Here is a 10,645-nt window from a genome sequence, read left to right as displayed (position 1 = left end):
GTATCTCCCGTACGAGAGGAAGCTTCAAGGAAGCTTCCTATGTTAACATCTCTGGCATTTGAAATGGCCGAGAGGAGCAGGATGAGAGAGGGAGATGCAGAGGAGTTGCGAGGGAGTGAGATCACGAGAGTGTGAGAGAGCATTGCCGAGAGAGAGAGAGAGCTTGAGGGCGGCAACCATGGCCGACGCGGCTGAAGCAGCCGCGACCTGAAGCAGCTTCAATGGCGGCCGAGAAGGGCCGCGACTGGGTGGAGGCTCACGGGAGGAAGCGGCCGAGGTCGTGCATGGCGTGCGGAGGGGTCGAGAATGGCCGAATGAAGCTTCAGCGGCCAACAATGGCCGCTGGTTACAGAGGAGGCTGGCCGCGTGCAGCTGGTGGTGCGCGATGAAGCTGGCCGCGGTGATGGCGGCCGACGGCGGCGGATGTGGAGCCGGCAGCAGCAGCACGATCGGTGGCGACGGCCGGCGGGCCAGGCGGCGGTGGGAAGCGGCCATGCGCGGCAGCCCTGCGCGCGCACAGTGAAGAAGAAGAAGGACTGTAGCGCGCAGGGAAGAAAGAAAATAATGAGAAAAAAAAAAGAAAAAAAAGGAAAATAAATTCTGGAAAATTGGGAAAAATAGCTGAAAATTCTAGAAAAATGAGGGAAAGTTCTGGAAATTAGTTTGGGACTTGAAGAGCTTGTCGAAAGCTCAAAAAGATGGAATTTTGGGCGCGAGCGGCAGCTCGGGAGGCAACGTCGGCGTGGTCGTTTCTGAAATTCGTTTCCGAATTGTCCGAGGTAAATTAATATTTCTTCCCAAATTATTTACATTAAGCGAGTTAATGTAGAATAACTAATTATTGGATTAAACCCTGTGTTGGGGTTATTTGAAATCTTGTTGATGGATGATTTGGCGATGTGCGGTGTAGTTGAGGGCATTGGTTAAATGCCGGATGTTAATGGAGTTGGGGTTTTGTGTGTTTCGCATCTAGGTTTGACCGGGGAGGCGGTGATCCTAGAGGAACTAGAGGTTCGGGCTGGAATTCGAGCCGAGGCAGAGATGAGGCTTCGAGCCAGGTAAGGGATGGCCCCATGTGGAGGTGGCCTTGCAAGTTAGTAAATGTGTTTGATAATGTTTTTATGTTGCATTGGCATGTAGTGGTTATATCTTGTGTGATGCAAGACCTAGTGGACCTATGGCCATATGGAGGACTAGTGTGGTAGGGGCTGATAGGTTGATGCCTCAAACCCTAGTGGGTTGTGAGGATAAGCGGGCCTAGCCTCATTTGCATGCATTTGGCATACATAAACACGATTATACTCATATTTACATGCATTGCACCCTTACTGAGTCTTTATGACTCATGAGGTTTTACCTCATTTGTAGATGATGCAAGTCCGGATGCAAGCAGGGATGGCGCCGGGAGGCTATTGTGGCAACTAGCTGTGTTGTCTGAGTTATGTTTTTTTTTTTTATATTGCTTGTATGTAGCCAGGGAGCGTGGTGTATGTATTCCTTTGTGAGTAAATGTCTATGTCATTGAGCTTAAATGTATTTAATTGTGTAATCATCATAGTGTGATAGATGATTGTGAGATTGCTTGTTGAATGTGGCATAGTCGGTAAAGCCAAGTTTCGGACTGAGTCAAGTTCAGCAAGGTACGTTCTCATAAATCCCCAATACTCAGCGAAGTGTTTGTATGCTAGCTTGTGCCTGGGTCACCTCTGGCTTGCTATGGGGCGAGCTGAAGAGAGGTGAAGCTCACTCGAGTTTCGGGTCTCAGTCCGCTGTGTTTTCTTGATTGAGTTGGGATCGATTCCTGAGTGGAGCGAAGGGAAGGACGAAGCCTAGTTCCCACCTAGGGCGTTTCTCTTGAAACATAGTCCAACCCTTCAGTTGTGGTTTGATAGATGAGTAATCTGGTCTATTATTTACCAGTGGCGCTCGTAAGTGGGAGCGGGTCGTTACAGTTGGTATCAGAGCATGGCTAGCTATATAAGTGAGGAAGGCTAGCGTGCTTAAGTGTTAAGTGTGGTCGGTTAAGTGATTAATATGAGAAATTGACGGAGTTTTGGAATAGAGGTTGTCTGGCATGATGTGAATGCAAGTCGAAATGTCGTAACTGCTGAGTTGGGGTCGAGAACAATTGATTAGAAATTTTGAGATTTCAATGTAAGGTTGGTCCGATAACCTTGAAAGTTGGACATATGGATCGAGGACCCTAAGGAATTTGGTTAAGTCATTGAGGCCTGTAATGGCATGTTTGGATATTCCTGTTCTTGGGATGAGAAAGTACCCTGGATTGAGAAGATATACCTGTGAGAGGTATACGAGTTGAGCAGTGAGGAACCGAAAACCCGAGTGTGGGTGTTGGTGTCAAGAAAACTCGAATGTGGCATTTCGAGGATATGAAGTGTTTAAACAATGGGAACTCCTTGAGATTAAAGTGTTGAGGCTCGTGTGGGGATACGAAGCTGAAGCATGGCTAGTCCGAGAGGGGATTAGTGGAGTGTCCCTATGTCAGGGATTTGCTGAGCATGTTCGAGGGAATAGAGTTGTCCCTTGGAAGTAGTGCAGTAAGGCATGTACGCTTGAGATAAAATGAGCTAAAGTGGGTGTTAGCTCGAGGCTCAAGGAAAAGATTCGACATCAAGCAATGTGACGAACTACTGGGAATAAGGTTGCTTACAGTAAGGCTTTGTGGGGAGTATGCGTGTAATGCATCAGTATGTCATGGCTAGTGAAGGCATGACGTAAGCAAAATCCGGAAGGACTCTGAGGAGAGTCGGGATGCTAAATGTATGTGATGCGATGTGATCGTATCGTTATGATGATCCTAGAGGGGATGTGCCTAGGGTATGAGTGGACCCTATTTGGTTTCGTGATGAGACGAGGTCTATCCTTAGGAATGATAGGCGTGTGGCAAGTGGACCCTAGTGGGTGTTTGCACAAGATGGAAGTCCCAAGTGAGTCGAGCTAGAATCTAGGGGAATCCAGATTGGGTATTAAAGAGTTGGTCATGTGTTGATATGCGCGTGAGAGCCAGTGGATCAGAAGTCCTAGTTATGTAGGGCCAAGTGACCGTTCATGTAATTGATGGATGAGGGGCCAATCGAAACTCTCGTTATGACGCTTGAGGTCTGGTGGGATGCCTAAGGTTGGGAGATGAGAGGTGAATAGACCCTCATTATTATGATGCCTGGGGTCGTGATGACGCCTAAGGTCTCGAGACCCTTGATGGGAGACGAGGAGGTCACCCAATGAAGGGTATGAACGGGTATGTGGGCCTAGGGTGATGAGTTGTGGCAACAGGACATCCATAGGCTATGCGCACAATGAAAATGCCGACTTCGGATGTCGAGTGGGCAGGGGCATGGTGAGCAATGTGAAGGCCCCGAATTTTAAATTCCAAGTCATGGGAGCATGAGAGAGGCCTGTTGGAAAGCTAAGCAGGGCGTCATGACTGAATGCACTATGGGTGTGCAAGGAGAGACGAGAGGTCTCAATTTACCTAGAGGGTAATGGTAGGTGCTCGATGGTTATGGGTACCGGAGCTTGAGATAGGCTCAGCATGTTGGTTGTAGTTTGAGAGTCTCTTAAGAGGTAAGAGATGCAGAGTCTGGAGGAGCGAGGCTCATGGTATGAGCTTGAGGTTATCAAGGTAAGGATAATCAAGTAATATGGCTTGGTAAGATGGTGGTGGAACCATCGTAGCTCGGGAAGGCTTTAAGTAGCCTTGATGCTAAGGGTGCAAGGCGTGATGTGACGGATTTGATGCTATGGACCGTGTGGCAGAGGACTAATGAGTTGGCTCGCGTTGAGGGCAAGTGGCCCATGGGCCTGAGCAAATTTAGTGAACTGCAAGTGACGGCCAAATGCTGAAGATTTGGAGCAGCACCCTAGGAAATTTGGTCAGGCGAGACCAAGAATCTCCTGTAAAGGATAGGATATTTAGAGTAGTCCTAAGGAGAAAACGTGGAACGCGGTAATGATCCGATAGATTTGTTGTCGAGTATGAAGCCTGGTAAGGATAGTGGCTACGAGCGTGGCGAGGTAGTCATGCCGGGTTTGATATCAGAGGTGTGACTGGAAGGCTGAAAGTCACATTTACGGGGTGCGAAACAGATCAGAGTGGGACCTGAGCCATGCTGTTGGAAACTGTTGTTGGACCAGTGTAAGGGAGCAACACGGTAATAATGATTGGGTGTTGACTCTCTGAAGCACAGGGCAACACGATGGGGAACCAGTGTTGGGCCAGTGTATGGGAGTGACACGATGATGGTGACCAGGTGTTGGCTCGCCTAAAGCACATGGCAACACAGTGATTATGCAGATGGTCAGGGGCTAAAGATTTGTGAAATGTGGTTAGGGCATTGCACCCGAGTCAAGGGTTAAGCCCTTTATTACAATAAGTGGTGTCGAAGTGGTTTGACGAATGTTTGGGTGTTGTAGCACTTCGAGATGCTTGAGAAAGAAACCCGGGAAAAAGAAATGGGTCTAGCGTGGGAATAACGCTACGGTTGATACCTATCGTTGACGGGTCTAATGTTAAGGACCACTGGATATAGACGGTTAGTTCACGAGAGGGACTGCAGCCCTCTATGTGGAGTAACCTGTCTACGGTGGAGACGGTTAGACGCCGAAGACCTGGGGTATGCTGTAGGTTATGCCTGGGCCAAACCTAAATTTCCGTGAGGGTTGAAATTCTTGGTAAGACCTTTGTTGTCTTGGCAGTAAGAAGGTTTGTGAATTGATTGAGTGATATCTTGTAGTGTGGAAACAAGATGTGTGGCGATATTCATTGCTAAAGGATGCTATCGCAGTTGTGGTTGAATTTGATCGAATAAATTGAGATGATGGACCCGGTGTAACCTTGCGGTGATGCAAGAAGATGGGTTAATTGGTGGAGTCGGTAAATGACTCCAGGATGTTACGTAAGTGCCATGGAAGGCGAGACTTACGAATTGGAAACCAACCGTGAAGAGGGAATATTGAAGCGCAAGAAGGCTTCGAGTAAGGGGATCTCAAATCTGTGAGGTGAGCTGTGACAGGCTAAACAAGTGGATAAGGCACGGTTTGAAATCCATGAAGGCTCGTGATTGCACAGTCTAAAGTCAGTCCAGATGTGTCGATGCAAAAATGAGGAAGTATCCTCATGTAGCACTGGATGGATTTCCGGTTGATGACACGGGATTAGTTGCCAGGTGATAGCACTTGATGGCAATGATAGGAGCGTGAGGCTCGAGGACTGTGATGTAAAGCCTTATTAATTAACCGTGTACAAAAAGATTCAGCGGGTCCTGGTGGTTAGACCAGGCGAATTTTGAGAAAGAGATCCAACGTGATAAAAGATGGTTGGTCAAGGCAAAGTTATGCCGTTTGAAGGAGTGCTACTCCGTAGCGGGAGTTATAGAGGGTAGTGCTGAAATGTGGTCAAGGTAGAACTTGAGATGTTCTCCCAAGAGAGGCTAAACATAGGGTAACAACACGGGATAAACTTCATAAGGCGCTATAACTCTATCAGAATGGACCACCTGGAGAGAGCCATCGTGATGGCAAGTACCTGAGTAGGAAGGTGAGTCCTACGTCATAGAGTGGAAGTGTGAGTTCCACAAGAGTGACATGGGTGATTTTCAATAGCTAGAGTTTCTATTGAAGTGGTAGTCGATGATTGCAAATAGTGCCTGAAGGAAGGTTGTGTTGGTTGTGAGCCGGGCGACCCGGCTAGCGCTAATTGAGTTGGTCAACTGAAAGTAGATGGCAAATTTAAGATGTCATCAATGGGTGAAGAGAGCTCGAAAAAAAAAAAAAAATTTGGGACGAGATTGGTTCCCAGGAATGGTGTTTAGGTGATGAAATCACCTGGTAGCTGTGAGTGCTATGCTGCTAGAGATACCGTGATGTGTGGACAATTGATGAAAGGTTAACCTCGTGGCTAAAGGTTAAGGATTGTGAAAGGAAATCAGCCGGTGGAGCCGATTGGTGATCGGTTAGGGGTAGCCGATGGCGATCGAAGACGCCGACCGGTGGTAGCGGCAGCAGCAATGCAGCGGTTGGCCAGGGTCGTGGGGCGTCGAAAGAGTAGTCAGTCAGTGGCGTAGGTGGCTCCTGAGTCGCGGTTACGGCCGGATGTGGCGTAAGCTATGGCAAGAGGTTGTTTTAGCTGATGATGATGGCATTAGAGCCAATGTGGTCACTCACTGAGGTGTGAGCTGATTGAAGCAAAAGTTATAAGAAGTCCGAGAGAAGCCAGAGTCTCTCAGGGAGTTAGCTAGCTGCTATAAGCATAGCAAAGTGATGAGGAAGGAGGCTTAAGAGTGGGGTTGTGCTGGTTGCGATGACCAGTGAAATTCAAGGCGCAGCGAGTCTTTGAGATGACGTGGTGGTGTCATCGTCACTGCCAGGGAAAAGATGTCAGGAAGGTCAAAGATAACCATTTTGCATGGTAAGGCCTTGAAGCCAAGTGTGAATGGCCATAAAGGCTGGTGCCTGTGAAATTTGAGAAGAAATGACTGTGGAGAGAAATTCGTTGCTGTTATGGTGATTGTCCTTGCCGAGAAGGAACAAAGAGAACCATTATGCATGGTTTAAATCAGGTGTCTATTGCGGGTTGAGAATGAACCTGATGTAGGATGGCTGAAACTTTCGTGCCTCAAGAGAAAAAGGCTTTGTTGAGAAATGTGAAATTTAAAAAAAAAAAAAAAAAAAAAAAAGTCCCAATGAGATTGAAGCTGGGCGAGTAAATTTGGCTAGAAGACCGCTACAAGAGTGGGGGTGTTACCATGTTAGTTGTTGTGGTGCGGACCATAGGCACGAATCATCCTACGGGTGCGATGCAATAAGTGAATGTGCAGATGGTAATAAGCCAAACACTTGTGCCACGCACCGTAGGTGATGACGAGGGCTGATTAGTGGTCCCACGACCTTAAGAACAATGGTAGGACCCTTGACTCACGGTAGGGTTTAATAGCCAAGGTAAGGCTTAACATGGGACATGATCGTAAAAGTTGAAATGGGATGAGGAATTGAAGAGGAGGTTGCTCAGTGAAGAGTTCCTTGTTTGGGGTATGAAACCCCTACTAGCAAGTGATATCGGCTAGTAAGAAGGCCTAAGTACCTCTGTGTGCTTATGCGAAGAGCTCCTAGTTGGGAGAAGGTTGGGGCCCGAGCATGGTTAAGCTCGAGGTGAGATTGTAATGGTGCGTGCATCGCCAAGCTCGAGTTGGACTCGGGTAATGCACGTATGGTTGAAATGTGTAGTTACCTGACATGGTGTTAGGTATATCGATTTTGCGTAATCGTATCGATAAATGAGGGTCGGCTGGTCAAAGTAGAAAACCATGTATAAAATGGTCGAAGTTGGCAGGGTTAGTTGATCGGTAATGAGAGGTTGCCATGAAGATCGACTCAATCTTAGCGTGCGTGTGATTAATGGCAGTGTGCCATGATGGAAGGAGTGTCAAAGTGTCTTGTGGGCACTAAAAGAGACATTGTGGTGATGTTCAGTGCTAAAACGTTGCTGGTTGGACCAGCGTAAAAATCGTGGCCATGTGTGATTGGCAGTAGAAAACGTTGCCCTGTGTGATCGGCGTAAAATCGTGATAGACTGGTCAGTAATGCAATGTTTGTGAGAATCGTTTCGGGTGATGCAAAAAGGGGAAATGGGAAGTAAACCTGCGAATTGATGCTTCGAGGCAGAGAAAATTCATCTGGAGATGAATGTCGTTACAGTAAGCATGACCAGCGACCAGTGGTGCCGTTTGGCGGGAGGCCAAAGCAATAATCGGTTGGTGAACGTCCTCGAGAGGTGGAGGACCAAATGCCTAAGTGAAACCTTGAGGTGGGAATAACCCAAGGTGAAGACTGAAAAATGGTTCGGCTACGAGATTCTCAAGTAGGAGATCCGGAGAGTAGCCAGAGAACGTGACTATCTTGGGCAGGAGATTAAGGCAAGGTGAATTTCGAGGACGAAATTCTTTAAGGAGGGTGGAATGTAATACCCGACATTACATGGTATTGAAAATAAATAGATTTTTATTAATTTGGCAGGACCTCGGGTGGTTCAGGAAGGCCAAAAGTCAATTTCGAGCAATTAATTAATAAATTTGCCGAATTGGCGGCTGGGAGTGCCTCGGGACTTGGATGTCCAGGAAAAAGGGCAAGAAATTGATGAGCGTCTCGAGATGAGAATAGTGACGCTGGAAGCGTTCCGACTGGGGGGTAATTTTCGGAATAAATTCTGTGTGAGCCCGAGTGGGTGCCAATACCGAATAATCGGAGGGGACCTCCTGGAAGCTGAGGGGACCCTAGGGGTGGTTCGGTTTTCTGAGTAAAGCAACCCTTAAGCGTTTCAGGTCGAATAAAGGTCCCGTGCAGGCGCAGGGACGAAATCGGCTTTATCGAGAAAAGTCGATTATTAATTTGAGAATTTAAGTGGATTGAGAGTAATTAATTTAGGTATTGGAGGGCCCAAATGATATTATTGAAGGTCTTAAGTGTAATTAGTAGATCCCAAGTGAAATAATTAGGAAATTGAGGGGCTATTGTGTAATTAGTATAAATATATATATGTATGTATCTCCCGTACGAGAGGAAGCTTCAAGGAAGCTTCCTATGTTAACATCTCTGGCATTTGAAATGGCCGAGAGGAGCAGGATGAGAAAGGGAGATGCAGAGGAGTTGCGAGGGAGTGAGATCACGAGAGTGTGAGAGAGCATTGCCGAGAGAGAGAGAGAGAGAGAGAGCTTGAGGGCGGCAACCATGGCCGACGCGGCTGAAGCAACCACGACCTGAAGCAGCTTCAATGGCGGCCGAGAAAGGCCGCGATTGGGTGGAGGCTCGCGGGAGGAAGCGGTCGAGGTCGTGCATGGCGTGCGGAGGCGTCGAGGATGGCCGAATGAAGGTTCAGCGGCCAACAATGGCCGCTGGTTACAGAGGAGGCTGGCCGTGTGCAGCTGGTGGCGCGCGATGAAGCTGGCCGCGGTGATGGCGGCCGACGGCGGCGGATGTGGAGCCGGCAGCAGCAGCACGATCGGCGGCGACGGCCGGCGGGCCAGGCGGCGGTGGGCAGCGGCCATGCGCGGCAGCCCTGCGCGCGCACAGTGAAGAAGAAGAAGGACTGTAGCGCGCGGGGAAGAAAGAAAATAATGAGAAAAAATAAAATAAAATAAAAGGAAAATAAATTCTGGAAAATTGGGAAAAATAGCTGAAAATTCCAGAAAAATGAGGGAAAGTTCTGGAAATTAGTTTAGGGCTTGAAGAGCTTGTCGAAAGCTCAAAAAGATGGAATTTTGGGCGCGAGCGGCAGCTCGGGAGGCAACGTCGGCGTGGTCGTTTCTGAAATTCGTTTCCGAATTGTCCGAGGTAAATTAATATTTCTTCCCAAATTATTTACATTAAGCGAGTTAATATAGAATAACTAATTATTGGATTAAACCCTGTGTTGGGGTTATTTGAAATCTTGTTGATGGATGATTTGGCGATGTGCGATGTAGTTGAGGGCATTGGTTAAATGCCGGATGTTAATGGAGTTGGGGTTTTGTGTGTTTTGCATCTAGGTTTGACCGGGGAGGCGGTGATCCTAGAGGAACTAGAGGTTCGGGCTAGAATTCGGGCCGAGGCAGAGATGAGGCTTCGAGCCAGGTAAGGGATGGCCCCATGTGGAGGTGGCCTTGCAAGTTAGTAAATGTGTTTGATAATGTTTTTATGTTGCATTGGCATGTAGTGGTTATATCTTGTGTGATGCAAGACCTAGTGGACCTATGGCCATATGGAGGATTAGTGTGGTAGGGGCTGATAGGTTGATGCCTCAAACCCTAGTGGGTTGTGAGGATAAGCGGGCCTAGCCTCATTTGCATGCATTTGGCATACATAAACACGATTATACTCATATTTACATGCATTGCACCCTTACTGAGTCTTTATGACTCATGAGGTTTTACCTCATGTGTAGATGATGCAAGTCCGGATGCAAGCAGGGATGGCGCCGGGAGGCTGTTGTGGCAACTAGCTGTGTTGCCTGAGTTATGTTTTTTTTTTTTTTTTTTTTTATATTGCTTGTATGTAGCCAGGGAGCGTGGTGTATGTATTCCTTTGTGAGTAAATGTCTATGTCATTGAGCTTAAATGTATTTAATTGTGTAATCATCATAGTGTGATAGATGATTGTGAGATTGCTTGTTGAATGTGGCATAGTCGGTAAAGCCAAGTTTCGGACCGAGTCAAGTTCAGCAAGGTACGTTCTCATAAATCCCCAATACTCAGCGAAGTGTTTGTATGCTAGCTTGTGCCTGGGTCACCTCTGGCTTGCTATGGGGCGAGCTGAAGAGAGGTGAAGCTCACTCGGGTTTCGGGTCTCAGTCCGCTGTGTTTTCTTGATTGAGTTGGGATCGATTCCTGAGTGGAGCGAAGGGAAGGACGAAGCCTAGTTCCCACCTAGGGCGTTTCTCTTGAAACATAGTCCAACCCTTCAGTTGTGGTTTGATAGATGAGTAATCTGGTCGATTATTTACCAGTGGCGCTCGTAAGTGGGAGCGGGTCGTTACATCAAGTACTTAAGGATGTTCTTGTAACATTCCGTTCGAGCGATAGGAAGGACCGGAATAACTTACCCTGATGGGCCTACACGAACTTCCCAGGGGGGTCACCCATCCTTGGATTACCTC

The 10,645-nt window shown here is 47.7% G+C and overlaps 1 long non-coding RNA gene across 1 annotated transcript; it reads left to right on the top strand.

Moving 5' to 3' along the window:
• Positions 1–610: 610 nt before the first annotated feature.
• On the top strand, positions 611–10,018 carry LOC127804598 (uncharacterized). Its single transcript, XR_008023688.1, has 3 exons — positions 611–779; positions 974–1,058; positions 9,935–10,018. It is a non-coding gene; the product is annotated as an uncharacterized LOC127804598 (long non-coding RNA).
• The last annotated feature ends 627 nt before the right edge of the window (positions 10,019–10,645 follow it).

The sequence above is a fragment of the Diospyros lotus genome, chromosome 6, assembly GCF_014633365.1.
Source record: "Diospyros lotus cultivar Yz01 chromosome 6, ASM1463336v1, whole genome shotgun sequence".
Classification (NCBI taxonomy): Eukaryota; Viridiplantae; Streptophyta; class Magnoliopsida; order Ericales; family Ebenaceae; genus Diospyros; species Diospyros lotus.
This window is presented reverse-complemented; position numbering and strand designations above follow the sequence as displayed.